We start from the raw sequence: 19,373 nt of genomic DNA, 5'->3' as shown, positions 1-19,373 counted from the left end.
TCCCCTGAGTCAGGAACAAGAGTTTTATGCCCAAAGTATAAGAGGGACTACTAAGGGACAGAAAGGGAGGACTCTGCTGGTTATTCTTGATTTGTCTTTTCAGACCCATCTCCACCGCGCTCCATGCTCCAGGACAAAGACCTCTATAGCCTGCACCTTATAGGCTCCCTTCGCCTCTAGCGGTGGTTGACTTCATCCAGAGAGGCACTGGCAACGTATGGAGTAGGCAAAGGGGGATAATGACATGTATTTGCTCATCTTGCTCCCTCCTGAGCAGACTGCAGTTTGATAGCTACTGTGTTCCTCTCTCTAAGGCCAAAAACTCCTGAGAGATGATCTTCTCTCCTGTGACTACAACTCTTATGTGGATGAAATGCTGTAATTCTCTATCTCAAGTCCTTGGACAAGATTAAATTATCTGAGCCCTAGTTTCCCAATCTAGAAAATGAGGCTAGCAACAGCTACTTCATACGGTTGTTTTAAGAATTCGAGATAAGTGTAAAAGACCTAGCTCTGCGTAGTAGTCAATAAATTGGATCTAATACACAGCAATTTGTTTAAAATAAGTTTTTATTCCTTTGTTCAACAGACACTTATTAAGCACTCATTATGCATCAAGTAATAAAAAGACAAAGAGAAAATCCTATCTGCAAAGAACTTACCTCATGGGAAAGAATGATAAGCAATATAAATTTCAATAGTTGGTTAAGGGTGATAGAGTGATGTTACATGTATGCCTGGTACACCATGCAAGCACAGACAAGGGACACAGATGCAGACTGCCATATATTCTCAGCCTAACTAAAAATAAAGCCAGGCAGGTATGGGAGTAGAAGTTTGAAAGAAATCACCCTTGTCTGCCTCAATTTTCTCTGGAAAAAGGAAGCTAAAATCATATACTGGGAAATGAAAATGCTGCTGTGAAGAAAAAAATGAGATTAAATCATTTCCCTGCCCCACCCTCCGCAAATAACAACAATAAGAAAGAAATCACTTGCCCAAGCTACTATCGAGTTAATGGGCTAGGATTCAAGTCCAAATTTGACTACCTCCAAAACCTGTATATACTTGTTTGCTATACCACACTGCCTCACCTTAAGTAAGGTGTTCCTTCCCTTCAAGCTAAATCAATCTAGTAACCTCACAATATTTAATATTCAGTGGCTAAGCTTATTACAAGTCAGCTCACAAAAGCTTTACTGACAGGAAAATCAAGGAGAAACCAAAGCATAAAGGGAGGAGGTAACCTGCCCCAGGTGGTGGAGCCAGGATTTGAACTTCAGGACTTTTACCCATTATACCACACTACCTCTATCTAACACATATATGCTCTAAAGAGTCCTCTGGAGATCAATGAAGAAGGCTCATAAACTTATTCTTAAGAGGTCAGGAATGAAACTATGAAAAAGCAACCCTGCTATTACTTTACATTAAATCTATGTCTATTCTGTGAAACTGAAGCAATTAAAATTCTGCAAAATCATCTTATGGCCAGGCAGGCAAATAAAACAAAATGAGAAGATGACTGATATAAGAACCCCCACAACTAAAAAGAATAGAACAAAAAGCTATGTTGTTCATGTGGGAATAAAACTTGGAATTTGGGGGGAGGTTCATAGATATGTATGTTAAGCTTTTCAAAAGAAGAATAGGAAAAGAATCTGCCTTCACTCTGCTGCAGAGTCACAATAAAGTCTTGTAGATTGGTTCCCAAGGGCAGCTGGCTGGCCAAAGGCTAGATCATGCGGTTCTAATGAGCCTAAGTTCTGATACTAACCCAGAATGGAAGAACCAACCTTAATCTTCATCCAGTGATGACAAGCCCAACATGACAAACTCAGACAAGTCCAACATGACAAAAAGAAGTGGTCAGATGAGAAAAGAACTTTTGGGGACGAGCCAGACTTTAAGAGGGACAGTGTTTTGCAAAGGTAATCTAACAGCTAGTAAATTATTATACTTATATAGTGGTTCTCCTCAGGGGGAGACCGGGCAATGTCTGGGGATATCCTCGGTTGTCACAACTTGGGGGGTTGCTAGTGGCTACACGTCAAGGATGATGCTAAACATCCTACAATGCACAGGACAAAAGTTATCTAGCCCAAGATATCAATAATGTGGAGGTGAAGACACTAGTATATACTGAGTACTAATGCCAGGCACTATTTTAAGTGCTCACATCTAACCCATCACGTTCTCCTCAAAGAAGCCCATGAGGCAAGTATCTTCATCTCCATTTTACAGATGAAGGAACCTAGGCTCTGAGGTCCACATCCTCACACAACTCTGGATGGCAGCACTGTAAGGTGAACATAGCTCTGACCTCAGAGCCTGGTGTGCACACACTCTCAATTTCTTATAGTACTATTGCAGGCATTCCCTTCTTCTAAATTACCTTTGGAGATTTGGGTTGAAGAGAGGAAAATACCAAGTGTCGTCAGCTCTCAGGTTACAGAAAGAAAGCCTTGGCATAGGAAAAGCAGTTTTCTGATTCTGCCACCAGGAGGGGTCAGGTTTGTGGAGCACTGTGTCAGGAGTGGCCCATCTTCTTAAAACATCAGAACGTCAATAACTACCAGTGTGGTACGGAGCAGGTTCTGAGTACTGGCCCCATCACAAAGACAATCGTGGGCTAAATTATGAAGTAAGGATGACACAAGAAAGGATGCTATCACAAGATATGGTTTTTTGAAGAGAAAGGGAAGGTTGTTTCTTTTTTTAAGCATGAATAGATTTCATTTTGGGGGGGGAGGCTGTAAAAAGTAGAAATATGGATGAAACACCATGATAGAAAACTGCCCAAATTCATTGAACATCATAAAACTTTGTTGACAAATACTACTTAAAATAGGCTTTTTTAAAAAAAATAAGCCTTTTACTTCAATTCCAGTATAGTTAACATTAGTTAAGCTTTTTTTAAAGCATTTTTTCCTTCATCATCATGCCCATCTTTTTGTCCATTTTATGCAATTACTGTCCTGGATCTTGTCCAACTTTGTTTCAGACAGCCAAAAAAAATGTTTTAGAGAAAATCCAAAGATTCTTCTGCTTTTACCTCTAAATTTAAGCAGAGAAGTTCTGTTTTTTAAGTGTTTATTCTTGAGAGCAAGTGCGTGCACAAGTGTGCACGTGTGTGCAAGCAGGGGAGAGACAGATGATCCAAAGCAGGCTCTGTGCTGACAGCAGAAAGTCAGATGTGGGGCTCAAACTCACCAACCACGAGATCATGAAAGTCGGATGCTTAACTGACTGAGCTACCCAGGTACCCCTAAGCAGAAAAGTTCTTAACCCTGTTTCTTTCACACATCACAGATACTGTTTGGTACTGACTAGTAGACCCTACCCAAGTTATGAGACAGATATATTTATAAGTATCAGTAACCACTCTTAACTAATACGGTAGAGAGGAGTTCAGTGATTCACACCAAGTCATAAAGGGAAATTAAGAACAATCCCATTTCAAATGGCAGGAATCAGACCTGGAAGAGCTACAAATTTCCTCCAGCAGGGGGACAAGGACTGGGTGGTGGGTGTTTGGAAACAAGGTTTCCAAAGGAGGGAACTGACAAAGGAAGAGACAAAACAAAATCCATATACATAGGGATTGGTTTGGAAAATGGGGACTGACCCAGAGAATATGAAAAGGAATCGCATGGGGGTGGGGGCAAGAATTATTCCTGAGAAGACAGGCCAAGAAAGTTGGGTTTCATTTTAAACCACATTAAAAGGATCTTAGGAAATTCTTACTCCTAATTACTTTACTGAAAGCCTACTGTAATAGTACATAATCTGTATCTGTTTATTTCTGCCTCTCAGAATACTAGCTCCAAACACATCCAAAAGAAACAAAGCACATCTTTGTCACATCTATAAATTAAATTCACTGCAGAACAGATTAAAAATCTAATAGGATGTGCCAATGGAAGATGCATAGTAACATTCTCCCTACACATATCAACATGATGAATCAGTTACAACTTTTCCTGTTTTCCTTCCTAATATATCCTTCCTCTAATTCCCACTCCACCCCCATTTGATTTTTCCCTCACTCTATAATCACAAAGCAGTCCTAGTTTTTCCAAAGTTTATCACATTTCTTATTTGAGGTACCTTCTATTTATTGTTTCTTGATAGATAAAAGTGATTTTAAAAAGTGATAAAAGAATTAGAAATAAAATATGTGTAGAGTATTCAATGTTGGGACACAATACAGAAAAATAATCTGTGACCAACACCTTGACAGGAGTATCCAAAAACCTTGACAAAAGTTACAGGAGTCTGTTGGTTCTCTGAAACTAGCTCATTTAATACAGATAGTTTAAAAAAGGACTGAATGAGGTAAAAGTAACAGCTGACAGTCCTGTTCTCCAGTACTAGACTCAAAGCTGCCAGGATAAGGAAGAAGGTCCTAAATTTGCTCCAACTGATAACATGTCCCTCCACTGGTTCCAGAACTGACAGGGTAGGGATGTTAAGTGCAACTGCAATGCTCTGCTCTTTCTCAGGCTCCTCAAGTCACTGTCTTGGGCTCCCCATTGCCAGAACACCTGCCCTCTTCCTGGATTCCCAAGCTTTTCCATTGGAAGGCACATTCTCAATGTATCTTCCAAGAAGATGGGAATACAGAACACTTCCAAGGATGATTCCTGGACAACTGTGATCACTGGCAGAGTGATGGGTGGATGGATGATTATATGAGGCACGAGAAAACAAACGTGGAATTTTATACAGAACTAGCAGTGGTAAAATACTGCAGGCCCTAGGAAGCCTTGTTCTGGCTGGGGAAATTGGGAGAACTGAGGAGGACCAAAAACAAAACAACTACCACCCTCTCCCCAAAAAGACAACAATCAATATCGCATTTCATAGTATCTTTAGAGAACCTCCAACCTGACATATCCACTTCTTCTCTAACCCCCTGCAATCCATTATTCATTCCTGCAGTAGGCAGGGTCATTTTCTTAATCCCTATAAACCTGATAATTTCATCCCATTGCTTAAACCCTTTCCATTGCTTCCCTCTGCTCTTAGAATCCAAACTCTGAATTATCGCTATCAGCCTATAAGCACCTGAATGGTCTAACCTTTTCCTACCTCTTCAGCGGCATCCCACCAGTGCCTCCTAACCCACCACTTACTAGGCTCCCGTAGGAACAGCCCACTTCCTAGTTCTCACACACAGAGCACTCTCCCACCTCATCTCTTGTACCTGTGTTCCCTCTTTCCAATGAGGTCTTTGTTCCAATGCCACTTCCTGCAACAAGCCTTCAAGACCACCCTAACTACAGTGCTCCTTTCCCAAAGCAATCTTGTCACCATCCTGGTTCTTTCCATTTTAGCATTTATAATCATCTAAGACTGCATGTTATTTATTGAGAATCTCTATGACCAGAGTGTAGATATTGTGACTTATGTACTGCTACACACTTATTGATACACATTTAATTTATTCTTTCAACAAACAGGTGGAGGGAGTTTGTAAAAATTCCAACATGCTAAAGTGTGCGAGATCTTCAAAGTAACCAACAGATCATCATTCCTAAATCAGTCTCCTGAATCATCAATTTCTCCCTCTTTACTAGATCAATTCCATTTTTTTTAAAAAAATTTTTAGGTGTATTTTGAGAGAGAGCAAGCAGACAGAGAGGGAGAGAGAGAGAGAATCCCAAGCAGGTTCCACACCATCAGCACTGAGCCCAATGTGGGGCCTGAACCCACAAACTGAGATCATGACCTGAGGTGAAATCAAGAACTGGATGCTTAACCAACTGAGCTACCCAGGCATCCTTAGATCAATTCCATTATTAAATATACTAATATGCTACAGTATCTTAACAAAATCCTCCTGAAAAGCACAGATTTATTTATTTAACAGACACAATGTGTTAACCATGTGCTAGAGATATGTAATTAGGCCCTGCCACAACTTTTACTATTTGTATGAAAGGTCCTATCTGATAAGCACCCTTAACCAGGCTTTTTAAAAATAAGGAAAACTCAGGATAAACACAGATGCTTATACAGTGTGATAAAGGAAACCTTACTCCAAAGCAAATATTTGGTTTCAAGATTCTTTTTCTGACAGTAAAACTTTACTGGTTAGCACATAAGAAATTTCCCAAAGGACAAAACTTAGAATCAAAATTAAAAGATATTTAAATCACAGTACCACTTAAACAATAAATTGTCGCACATTAGCTTTAAATCCTGACCTTATATTAGCTATTTATTAGTAAAAATATAAGCAACATTTTACCTTAAAGTTCTAACATTTAAAAAATTGTGACTTATATATATATTTTCCCTACCAACTCTTTCCTACCAACAGAAACCACAGCTTCATCCTAGGAGTGGTAAAATAAATTTAGCTGACACCTAAAAGTACTCAAAATCAACAAAAAAAGTAAGTTAGGCTAATGCATGCCCTACAATGGGTAAACTCCAGTTGAGGTTTGAGAGGCAATAAGAGAAAAAATTAAATTTCAGAAATGTCTGTAGACTTTAGAGAGACAAGTTTTAATTTAGGAGAAAAAGTCACAAGTAAAATAAAAGCATTCACGCAACTGGAGTATGTGCAAGGATATGTCTGTAATGAAATGAAACAAAATATACTAAACCACATGCTGATATCAAATAAAACCAAAAGCTTCTAACAGTAGATAAATTCAAGTTACATATCTATCACCTTTCTCTGAAGAACAAAAAGCTTCTGACATGTGTCATCTCCACATACCAGGAAAATAAGAAAAAAGTATGAACATTTTATTAGTTTAAACAATGAAAGGAAAGAAGGTAACTACTTTCAGACCAGAAAGAGGAAGAGCAAATGTTCAGTCTTATCCAGCACAGAAAACAAAGCAGGGAGAAAGTAGTATTTGTGCACAGAGATGCAAAAACAAAATAAAGCTTAGAAGTAATTCCCCACAAGAAAAATCCAAAGCTGATGTTGCTCCATAAAGTGTGTCTTGTCCTAATGGTTTCCTGAGTGAGTTTGTGTATCTTTTTAAACTTCTGCCTGTCCAGCTATGTGGGTGTTGGATATGCTGTTCTCCCTACAGCTCTTCCCTTATGAATCCAGATATTATCTTCATTTGGATCTTTTTATGTAGTACTAAATTTCACCCTGCCTTCTTTCTTAGTTACTCATACTGTAGAAGTGACTGAAGCTCAATATTTAATGATTTAAAGACCTATAAAATAGAACTTTAAGTTCATCTTTATTTAAAGAAACAAAGAAGCGAGTGTCTTATTTTTTCTTTAAAAAAGGAACTAGAATTTGTGTGTGTATGATTCTTGTCCTCCAGGAGCTTGTATGTAGCAAAAAAGAAAAAGATAAATGCCCAAAGAATTACAATTCAAAGTAGACTGTGATAAATTCTCTCAAAGTATGAGAAGATTCTAGGGGCACTTGGGTGGCTCAGTCAGTTAAGCATCAATTCTTGTTTTCGGCTCAGGTCATTATCTCCTGCTTCATGAGATAGACCAGCATCAGGCTCTGTCCTCACGGCACGGGGCCTACTTAGGATTCTCTTTCTCTGTCTCTCTGCTCCTCCCCACTTGAGCGCACGCGTGCGTGCACTCTCTCTAAAATTAAATAAACTTAAAAAAATGTATAAAAGCTTCCAGAATTCAGAGGAAGAATAAAACCACTTCCAACTGAACTCATCTAGGTTTCTGGGGTGGTGGTGAAGGAAGAACCTGAAGGCTGGGCACTCAAAGCAGAAAGGGCAGCCAAAGCAGGAGGCATCACAATCCCAGACTTTAGCCTCTACTACAAAACTGTAATCATCAAGACAGCATGGTATTGGCACAAAAACAGACACACAGACCAATGGAATAGAATAGAAACCCCAGAACTAGACCCACAAACGTATGGCCAACTCATCTTTGACAAAGCAGGAAAGAACATCCAATGGAAAAAAGACAGCCTCTTTAACAAATGGTGCTGGGAGAACTGGACAGCAACATGCAGAAGGTTGAAACTAGACCACTTTCTCACACCATTTACAAAAATAAACTCAAAATGGATAAAGGACCTAAATGTGAGACAGGAAACCATCAAAACACTAGAGGAGAAAGCAGGAAAAGACCTCTCTGACCTCAGCCGTAGCAATCTCTTACTCGACACATCCCCAAAGGCAAGGGAATTAAAAGCAAAAGTGAATTACTGGGACCTTATGAAGATAAAAAGCTTCTGCACAGCAAAGGAAACAACCAACAAAACTAAAAGGCAACCAACGGAATGGGAAAAGATATTTGCAAATGACATATCAGTCAAAGGGCTAGTATCCAAAATCTGTAAGAGCTCACCAAACTCCACACCCGAAAAACAAATAACCCAGTGAAGAAATGGGCAGAAAACATGAATAGACACTTCTCTAAAGAAGACATCCAGATGGCCAACCGGCACATGAAAAGATGTTCAGCGTCGCTCCTTATCAGGGAAATACAAATCAAAACCACACTCAGGTATCACCTCACGCCAGTCAGAGTGGCCAAAATGAACAAATCAGGAGACTATAGATGCTGGAGAGGATGTGGAGAAACGGGAACCCTCTTGCACTGTTGGTGGGAATGCAAATTGGTGCAGCCACTCTGGAAAGCAGTGTGGAGGTTCCTCAGAAAATTAAAAATAGACCTACCCTATGACCCAGCAATAGCACTGCTAGGAATTTACCCAAGGGATACAGGAGTACTGATGCATAGGGGCACTTGTACCCCAATGTTCATAGCAGCACTCTCAACAATAGCCAAATTATGGAAAGAGCCTAAATGTCCATCAACTGATGAATGGATAAAGAAATTGTGGTATATATACACAATGGAATACTACGTGGCAATGAGAAAAAATGAAATATGGCCTTTTGTAGCAATGTGGATGGAACTGGAGAGTGTAATGCTAAGTGAAATAAGCCATACAGAGAAAGACAGATACCATATGGTTTCACTCTTATGTGGATCTTGAGAAACTTAACAGAAACCCATGGGGGAGAGGAAGGGAAAAAAAAAAAAAAGAGGTTAGAGTGGGAGAGAGCCAAAGCATAAGAGACTGTTAAAAACTGAGAACAAACTGAGGGTTGATGGGGGGTGGGAGGGAGGGGAGGGTGGGTGATGGGTATCGAGGAGGGCACCTTTTGGGATGAGCACTGGGTGTTGTATGGAAACCAATTTGTTCAATAAATTTCATATATATATATAAAAAAAAAAGAAAAGAAAAAAAAAAAGAAAGGGCAGCCAAAGTCCTCAGAACAAATAGGGAATAGCTATTCGTCCCATTTGTCTGAATTCCTGCCTCCTTGCAGGGAAAGACTCACTCCATAAAAACAGAAAGAGAAACAGTCAAGAAGCAACATTCACTTTGTGCTTTTAGAGAGCATTATCATTAAAGCCTTATTTTATTTTCACATTTACAAGCATAAATTAGAAATCACTTTTCTTACATATAGGAGACAGAGGCTAGAAAAGTGCATTTGAGATCACAAAGAGAACTCTGAATGCCAGGCTTCTCACTCTGGATTTAATTCTCTAGATGAAGATGTAAAGGTATTTGAAAAGGGAACCTGAAAGGCTATAGGTGTAGAAAATGGAATGAAATAGAGGAGGGCTTGAAGAAAGAGGGGTTTGGCAACAATAAGAATGGCAAGTTTGCAAAAAATTGACAGGACAAATTAGTCAATTGCTATTTGCATGTGGAATGCCAGGTAGAAGGAGGCATTAACACTGCCTCAAGGTTTTATTCCTAGGTAACAAGGTTTTATTCCTAGGTTATTTCCTAGAAATATCTAGAATTGGGTGGAGGGGAGAGCAGGGCAAAATGACAGTGAATTGGCTTAAGTAATTACTAGCCTTAGCTGAAAATGTCTGCATCAGATGCACACCTCTAACACCTTCTGGTGCCAGGCACTGTTTCCAGGGACCTAAGACACAGCAGTGAATGCAACTGGCAAGTACCCCAGCCCTCATGGAACTTACCCTCTAATGGCAGACAAGAGATAATGAACAAGTAAATAAAGAGATAAATATATATTACAGGAAGAACGGGGTTGTATGGAATTTTAATTAGGAGGGTCTTACTGAGAGTGTGACATCTAAACAAATACCTAGAGGTAAGGGAGTGAACTACGCAAGAAGCCTGAGAGGAGTCAGCAAGTAAACACCAGTATCTTCAAACAGTCACCCTATTATGCTTTTGAAGTCAGCCAATTGCAGTATATCTCTTTGGTGACCCAGTCCTATTTTCTTGGGCTAGCATTCAGTGTTCCACTTCCTGACTCTATCCTACCCAATCAAGAAAACTTCACCAGTAACACAGTGATAACAAACTGCCTAGTAGGTCAATTTGTTTATACTGGCTGTTTATGTTCCCTACATGGGAGAAAAAGACTACATTTTAAAACAACAAAACCAAAGCACTGTTAGAACATGTTTATACAAAGCTTAGGAAGACAATCATCTTGTTCTCAAAGCAATCATTGATGTAGCAACTTTGAGACTTGAGATTTAAATCAAAGGTGCTAAAGAATGATTATGAATCATGCAATTAAGCTACCAAGGAGGATGCTACAGAGAGGAAAACCATTCACAGCACCATAAAACTGTCAAAAATAAAAATAGTATAATTATCGAAACCAGAAGTAGTATCATTCTTTGATTTTATAATTTATTGTTCAAAAGAGCTGAATTCTAGTCTAAGCTATGCCTTTTATTGATTCTGGGTCCTGGGGCCTCATCTTTATCTGTAAAGGGCAGCTGTTGTGATTTTTCACATTCCTTTCGATCTGAGATTCTAGGTGGCTAGTTATGGTACCTATGATGTTTAGTTTATTTATATATTTGGGTACTCTGGTTTACCTCCTTTTCCAATAATGGTACAAATAAGCACCCGTCCCAAGTAACACAACTTGTCAGTTCTGTGTAAAAGGGATACGACCTTCTTTTAAACAAACCTGCCAGAGCTTGGTGTTTAAAATGAGGCTACACTCTGCAAGTGCTGCCTTTTCTCATCCCGTTTAAGAACAGCTTTCAAGACTCTTAAGGCTTCTTTATCATTTAAGAGTGGATTAGATTTGAAACCAGGTGGATGATCACATCTCTGGTAAATGAGAAAAATAATGAGACCTTATGGTGGGATTCAGCCTTTGAAATTCCAAAGGAATCTGCAAGCATTTCTATCAACAACTCTGCGGAAAGGTTTTCCGGTGTTGACGGCTTTGTTAGATTAAAGCCCATCTGAATGCATAATAAAGAAAACAGCCAACGTTAGTGTGGGCTATGCGCCAGGTGGAACTAAGTATTAACTGATTTAATCTCTTAACAATCCTATAAGGACGGAACTATCATTATCCTCATTTTATGTATGCAGAAACAAAGTCATAGAGGAATTAGGCAACCTGCCCAACTTTTCACAATTAACAGGTAGATTCAAACTCAGGCATTCTAGCTTCAAATACTCCACAATAATCTCCACAATACGCTGCCTATGTAAACCCTGGAGCTCTTGTTTAAATAACAGTCCCATTACCAGTCGCACTCTTACAGTTCTTGCAAACTGACTAACATGAAGTCAAAATAAAGCTACACTACAAGTTCACTGTCGACCTTCTCCTCCAGTCGTGAACCACGAACTAGAAACGCATTTTAAAGAACACAAAAACCTCAGTACCTGAGGTCTCTCGAGATTTGGGGAGGAGGTGTGCAGAGCAACGCAAATGCTTTCTGTCCTGGAGCTAATGCCGCGAACAAGTGCTGCAAAACTAGAGACAGACCTGCGCCTCTCCCTCTGGGGGTTCACGCCAGGAGGCCGCCCACTCGTACCACGCGCTCCTACTACGCACGGAAGTAGCACAGGGGCGGTACCAAACAACACCTGGCTCAAACGCGTCCGCGGGGGTACCTCCACCTGGCTCTCGCTACGCCCAGACCCTTCCCCATACTTACCTTCGGAGATCCTCGCCCGACGCATAGCGAGTGGGAAACGCCACCACAGCTGCGCCACAATCAACGAGCCTCGGCGCCGCGCCTCTCGCCCCCAGCTGGGCCAGCCACCCTCCCCGCCTTGGCCCGACCTCCTAGTTCCGCCCCCCGCAGGAGGCCCCGCCCACACAAATAAACGGAACCTTCTCGGCCGCCGGCCCCGCCCACAACTGAGGGCGGGGCTAATGCTCACTCAGCTCCGCCCCGGGCTTTAGGAGGCGGTGGACCGCAGCGCAGCTGCAAGCTGGATGCAGCCTCGCGGCCCTAAATAAATAAAGGAGGGGGAGCCTGGGGTGCATGACCCCAAGCAAGGAAGTGCGCGATGCAGGCGGAGGGAAGGGCGAAGGGGGAAGGGAGAGAGCCAAGGGCTAAGATAAGGAAAGAGGCTTGGGAGGCGAAAGAGAAGGCGCTCTCCCCAGGTTCCAGCTGAGGTGTAGTACTGGGTGAGACATCTTAAAGCAGAAGAGTTCACTTTTTCAGCTCCATTAGCTAATGAGCTAATCTCATTCTCCTGCAGGTTAGGAGTCACACGCGAATTTAGGGTTCCATGCATGAATAAGGAATAGCGTTTAGAGAAGCAAAGAAAGGAAGCAAATCCTTTACTGATCTCCGTCCACATCTCGTTCATTTAAAAAATTCTAGAAAGGACTCTCAGTAAGAATAGCTCCAGACTTAAATTAATGTTAATCATTCCTTCTCAAACAGCTCAGGCACTTTTCATGAGAGCAGACTCATTACCCTCAAAACAAGTTTGGCATTAATGCCCATAGTATACTGCTACGAAGTTTGCTACTACATGTATGGATAAAGGAAAAAAATCAGACCACTAAGAAGGAGATACTTTAACTATTAATATATTTGATTTTTGAAGGTGAAAAACTATTTGCGAATCATGTCAAACACTAATTGAATTATGGTGGGGAAACACAAGGCTCACTTCACCAACAGTATTTGCTGAAGGAATTTCAGAAAACAGTAGCAAGAAACCAGCCTAGCTGTGTGGTCTTAAGGGAAGTCACAATATCTGAAGCCTTTGATTTGCTTATCTGTAAAATGAAAACTTACGCCAGGTGACTTCATGACCTGGAAATGCCCTTCCAAACTTGATTTCATCCTGCCAGGCTCAACAATTGAGGGCAAAGGACCATAGGGAAAGTGCTATCCAGTCAGGAGCCACACAGAGAAATTGGGAATTTTTAGAAAAAGCCCCAGGGATCTTTGGCATCACTTCATTTAAGCTCTCTCTTCTGACTTTTCTATTTGTAATAATAATAACTCTTAGCTCAAAACCTCTACTCTTCCCTCTCAATCCTCACATTTGGTCACCAGGTCCTTGGCTTTCTCCATTACAGAGTCTCTTCAATGACCCTTCTCATTTTCACTGCCATCTCTGTATAAAGTACAAATTCAAAGAACTCAAGATCTTAGATCTGACCCTCACCTATTTTTCCTACCTCATCTCCAACTACTCTCTGATAGAAGAGTCTCTCACTGTACAATATCCACAACATACAGCCAACATTCTGGCCACTGAACATTTATATCCACTGCCTCCCACCTCAGAATACTTCTCAGTCCTAGCTACCTGTCCAGATTGTGATAGCTCAGCTCAGGTACCTTTCTATACAATAAAATCCTATAACACTTAGGATCTATGCCGCTCAAATGTGGCACTTAACAGTCCTACCTTGTTTTTTCTGTTATTTATAATATTTATCTCCAAAACTAAACTGTAAGCTACTTACTGGATCACCCTAGGTCCCAGTAAATTAAAGAAGAAAAAGCTATTTTCAGTATCTCAAAAAACCTGAAAGAAATTATATAGGCTATTCAAGTTACCTATACCAGCAAGATTCTGTTTTTTACATAATTTTTTTTAAGGTTTTAAGTAATCTCTACACCCAATCTGGGGCTCAAACTCACAATCCTGAGATCAAGAGTCACATGCTCCCTTGACTGAGCCAGCCAAGCATCCCAAGATTCTCTGTTTTTATCTGAAATTATATGACACTGAAATAACACCAATTACTTCATGTTAACCAAAGCTTTGATGGGCAGTTACATGTGACTGATTTTAAAAAGGGGAAAACAGGGGCACCTGGGTGGCTCAGTTGGTTAAGCATTCAACTTCAGCTCAGCTCCTGATCTCACAGTTTGCAAGTTTGAGCCCCCCATCAGGCTCTGCTCTGACAATGAAGAGCCTGCGTTGGATTCTCTCCCTCTCTCTCAAAATAAATAAATAAACTTAAAAAAAAAGGGGGGGTGGGGGGAACAGGGGCACTTGCCTGGCTGTCAGTAGAGCATGTGACTCTTGATCTTAGTTGGGGTCTTGAGTTCAAGATTTCCAAGTCTCACTTTGGGCATAGAGATTACTTTTAAAAAGTGGGGGGATAAATTACTATTAAATAAGACTTGTTTTTAAGACTAAATCTATGACATTCACAGAGGTACATAAAGATGAAAAGTAGCTAACACATTCTTTTGTCACCGCATTGCCGAAAAAAATGCTATACCCATAGTAAGTGCTTAAAAATATATTCATTAGTCTATGAATATTTTCAGCTTTCTTAAGTCCTCTCTTTCCTTTGCTTTAATTAAAATGCTGATCTTTTCTTTCCATGCAAATATGATTGCAGGAGCTTCCCCTTCAAATAAATTTTTAAGAATAAGATAAACAAGAATCACACTGCACTGCTTGGAGTTGGACTAGAAAGGTATTTTGTGTCCCAGAAATAAACCCTGAAATCACAGTAAATTGCCTATTTTAGGGGGTCCTACATAGTACTAATATCTTTAGAGAGTAAATTTGCCTTAATTGCAACCTTACCCAGATGACAAAAGTAGAAGCAGAACCAAGTTTTCAGAATGACTACCCAGTAAGAGTGAAAACTGATTTGCAATCTATCAATGGCCCCTGTGTTTTAAAAATGTCACTGGCATGTTTAAAGGAAGCCCCAGAGCTCTGAAGTCTGGCCCAAACAATCATAAATCACTATTCACAACAAACCTTTATAATATTTTGGGTGTTTAATAAGTATTAAGTAGGCAGATTAAACAACAGTCACACTTCATTTTACAGACTGGTTGTACCACAGGCAACTGGTTATAGACTCTCGGAATGTTTCTCTTCCTCTTCTCAAAATGTGAAGTGACTATGAAGATTAGAGCCTTGGGGAACTTCTGAATCCAGCCAAGATATGGTAACAAGGACCATATTTACTCTCCCACCTGACCACCACCACCAGCAACAACAACAACAAAAAGGAGCTAGACAAAATATATAAAACAACAGTTTTCAAGATACTGGATATTAGGCAATGAAGGAGAATGATGCCTCAGAGATGGAAAATGAACAAGATTTGCCCCAGCTTATTATCTTCAGAGGACTTACAGGCCATGGCAATAAAAGAGGAACTGCAGGAGCTCTAAGTCCAAGAAAAACAAGACAGCTAGAGTTCACAACTCAGATATGGGAGATAAGATAACAACATAGAGAATCCCAGAGATCTGCGGAGGGTCTTCCTTGATAATTCAATAGTGCTGATCAGTGCATACCTGCACCCAAGGTCAAGAAAAGAACAAACCGTCTCAGCATTAGAAGGAAAAGTACTGGGCATTTGCAGAGGGCCAGGAATAGTGGCTATTCATATCAGGCCAACTAGAAACCTCCCAATTCAATGAGGTAGAGTACTTGGAAGCATTGCCTTAGTACTGGAGAGTAATTAGCCCTAGATTAAATGCTGCTTTGGTGCTGCCAAAAAATAAAATATCCAAAAGGATCTAACTATTTTAAAGTAATTTAACTGCATCTCAAATAAAAATTCAGATGTTTATAGAAATACAAAAATATTCAGCACCCAATAAATTGAAATTCACAACATCTGCCATTAAATCAGATATTACAAGGCATGTCAAGAAACAAAAATATGACCCACAACTAAGAGAAAAATCCATCACTAAAACTAACCAATCACTGACACAGATGTTAGAATTAGCAGACAAGAACATTAAAACAGTTATTTTATGGTAATATACTGAAAAAATTAAGTAGAGACAAGGAAGTTATAAAAATTTTCTACATCTGACTTTTAGAGATGAAAATAACAATCTCTAGGGGCACCTGGGTGGCTCTGTCGGTTCAGCATCTGACTTCGGCTCATGTCATGATTTCACAGCTTGTGAGTTTGAGGCCCGCGTCAGGCACTGTGCTGACAGCTCAGAGCCTGGAGTCTGCTTTGGATTCTGTGTCTTCCTCTCTCTCTCTGCCCCTCTCCCACTCACACCCTGTCTCTCTCCCCTTTAAAAATAAAACATTAAAAATTAAAAAAAAGCAAGCAGTCTCTAAGGTGAAAAATACACTAGATGGGATTAACAGAAGAATAGACATTGTAGAAGAAAGCATTAGTGAACTTGAAGACACACAATATGAAATTTCCAAGATGAATTATATAGAGAAAAAGGATTTAAAAAGAAAAGGGGGTGCCTAGGTGGCTCAATTGGTTGAGTGTCTGACTCTTGACTTGGGCTCAGGTCATGATCCCAAGGTCATGGAACCGAGCTCTGTGTCAGGCTCCATGCTGAGCATTGAGCCTGCTTGGTATTCTCTCTCCCTTTCCCTTTGCCCCAGTCCCCAGCTTGCACGTGCTCATGCACACTCTCTCTCAAAATAAAAAAAATGTTTTTCTCTCTAAAAATAAAAAAAAGTTTTTAAATAAAAAAGAAAAGAGAATCAATAAGCTATGGCAAACCTTTAAGCAGCCTAATATACTTGTAGTTGGAGAGGAGAAAGAAGGGTTTGGGGAAGGGTATCAGAAAAGACAGTTGAAGAAATATGGTATTTTAAAAATTTGATGAAAATTATAAACCCACAGATCTGACAAGCTCAATGAACCTAAACACCAGAAACATGAAGAAAACTACACCAAGATATTTCATAATACAATTACTAAAAACCAGTGATAAGCAAAATCTTAACAGCAGCCAGTGGGGGAAACACATGCTATATATGGAGAAATAAGAGATGACAAATTTCTTCTCAGAAATCGTGCAAGAAAAAGACAGCGGACCAACATCTTTGAAGTACAGAACAAAAAGCTAAAAACCTAGAATTCTATACCCAGCAAATAATATCTTTCAAAACTCAAGATAATATATTTTTTTCAGATGCACAGAAGCTAAAAGACCATAACCAGAAGACTTGTACTACAAGAAATGTTAAAGGAAGTCCATATGATAGGCAGAAAATGACTCCATATTTCTGGAAATATAGATGTACACTAGGAATGAAGAACACTAGAAATAATAACAATAGAGGTGTTGGGTTTTTTTTATAATTTGAATCTTTTTAAAAGATAACAAATGTTTAAACAACAATAGTAATCATTTATTGTGGGTTTTGTGGCCTATATGTAAGTAAAATGTATGACAACAATAGCATAACGGTTGTGAGGAGAGACATGGAAGTATATTATTGAAAAGTGTATTCTATAATTAACTGTAAGCATCCTATAAGTGATATGGCATAATTCATTTGGAGATAGACTGTGATAAATTAAAGATATATACTTAAACCCTAAAATAGCCATAAAACAAAGGGAGAAAAGGAGTTACAACTAAAAAGTCAACAAAGGAGGAAAAAATGGAAGCATAATGCTCAATCCAAAATAAGGTAGAATAATAGGAAAAAGGACACAAAGAACAGATAAGACAAATAGAAAACAAACAACAAGAAGACAGACATAAACTTAACTCATATCAATAATAACATTAAATGCAATAGTCAAAACAACCCAATTAAAATTTGTCTTACTGGCTGAATAAAATAAGACCCAACTATATTTCACCTACAAAAAAACTATACTTCAAAAATATGAAGACACAAAGTTAAAAGTAAAAGGATGAAAAAGATACACCATGCTAACACTAGTCAAAAGAAAGCTGGAGCAGCTAAAATAATATCACATAAAATAGATTTCAGAGCAAATAATATTACCAGGGAAAGAGAAGATCATTTCATAATTATAAAGGGGCCAATTGAGGACACAAAAGTCCTAAATATTTTAGGCACCTAATAACAGAGCTTCAAAATAAATGATAAAAAAACTGAGACAACTTCAAGGAAAAATAGGCATATCCTTTTTGGGGGGGATTTTTAAAAAATCTTCATGATAATAGCACAAGTAGAGAGAAAATCGGCCAGGATACTGGCTTAGTCAATTTGGATTGCTGTAACAAAACATCACAGACTGTATAGCTTATAAATGACTGAAATTTAATTCTCATGGGCTCTGGAGACTGAAAGTCTGAGATCAGGGTGCCAGCATGGTTGAATAAGGGCCCTCTTCATGGTCTATGGCTAGCACCTTCTGTGTCCTTATCTGATAGAGGGTATCTTTTTGTAAGAGTACTACTCCTTTTTTTTTTAAGTTTATTTACTTATTTTTGAGAGGGGGAAAGAGAGAGAGAGGAGACAGAGTGAGAGAAAATCCGAAGCAGTCTCCACACTGTCAGCACAGAGCTCGACTTGGGGCTCAAACTCACAAACCACAAAATCGTGACCTCGGCCTGAAAACAAGAGTTGGGCACTTAACCGACTGAAGCACCCAGGTACCCCTAGAGTACTAATCCTATTCATGAGGGCTCCTAAAGGCCCCACCTACTACTACCATCATCACCTTTGGAGGTTAAGATTTCAACATATGAATTCAGGGGTAGACACAAACATTCAGACCATGGAAAATATAAAAGACCTAAACAACACTATTAACCATCTTAACTGACATTTACAGATCACTACAAGACACAAGAATATAATTCTTTTCAAGTACACATAAGACATTTATCAAGATGGACCATACACTGGGCCATAAAATAAGTTTCAATAAATTTATAAGGATTTAAGGCATACAAAAACTATGTTCTCTAACTGCAATGAAATTAAATTAGAAATCAATAACAGAAAAACATCTGGAAAATGTCCAAATATTTGAAATCAAAATATACAATTCTAAATAACCCATGGGTCAAAGAAGAAATCAAAAGGAAAACTAGAAAATATTTTGCACTATATATCAAAATTTGTAGATAGCACTAAAGTAGAACTTAGGAGGCAATACCCATAATAAAAAAAGAAAGTTCTTAAATCAATGACCTCAGATTCTACCTTATTAAATAAAAAAGAGCAAATTAAACCAAAATAATGTAAAGAAAGAAAGAAATCTATCAAGAGTACATCCAATGACAAAGAGAAAAATCAATGAGACCAAAAGTTGATTAAAAAAAAAAATCAGTCAAATTGCTAAACCAGACTAATCAGCACACACACACAAAAGACTGAGAAAGGGGGTTAGGTGCCAAGGGATGCAGGCAGCCTCTAGGAGCTGGAAAAGACAAGGAAAGGA

The 19,373-nt window shown here is 39.3% G+C and overlaps 1 protein-coding gene across 4 annotated transcripts in view; it reads right to left on the bottom strand.

Moving 5' to 3' along the window:
* Window positions 1-19,373, bottom strand: part of SGK3 (serum/glucocorticoid regulated kinase family member 3) — a 145,885-nt gene that overhangs the window by 77,145 nt on the left and 49,367 nt on the right. Inside the window, exon 1 of one of the 4 annotated variants that reach the window (XM_047073997.1) lies at window positions 11,938-12,016. The exons of the other annotated variants lie outside the window; for them this stretch is intronic. The gene's annotated coding sequence lies outside the window, so the exon portion shown is untranslated. Of the gene's footprint in view, window positions 1-11,937; window positions 12,017-19,373 lie in introns of those variants that run through there. 4 annotated transcript variants of the gene reach the window in all.

Source organism: Lynx rufus, unplaced genomic scaffold (genome assembly GCF_022079265.1).
Source record: "Lynx rufus isolate CCGP_SWC_20201006 ecotype Redwood Valley unplaced genomic scaffold, mLynRuf1.p SCAF_12, whole genome shotgun sequence".
Taxonomy (NCBI): Eukaryota; Metazoa; Chordata; class Mammalia; order Carnivora; family Felidae; genus Lynx; species Lynx rufus.
Note: the sequence above shows the minus strand (reverse complement) of the source record. Positions and strands in the feature narration are given on the sequence as shown.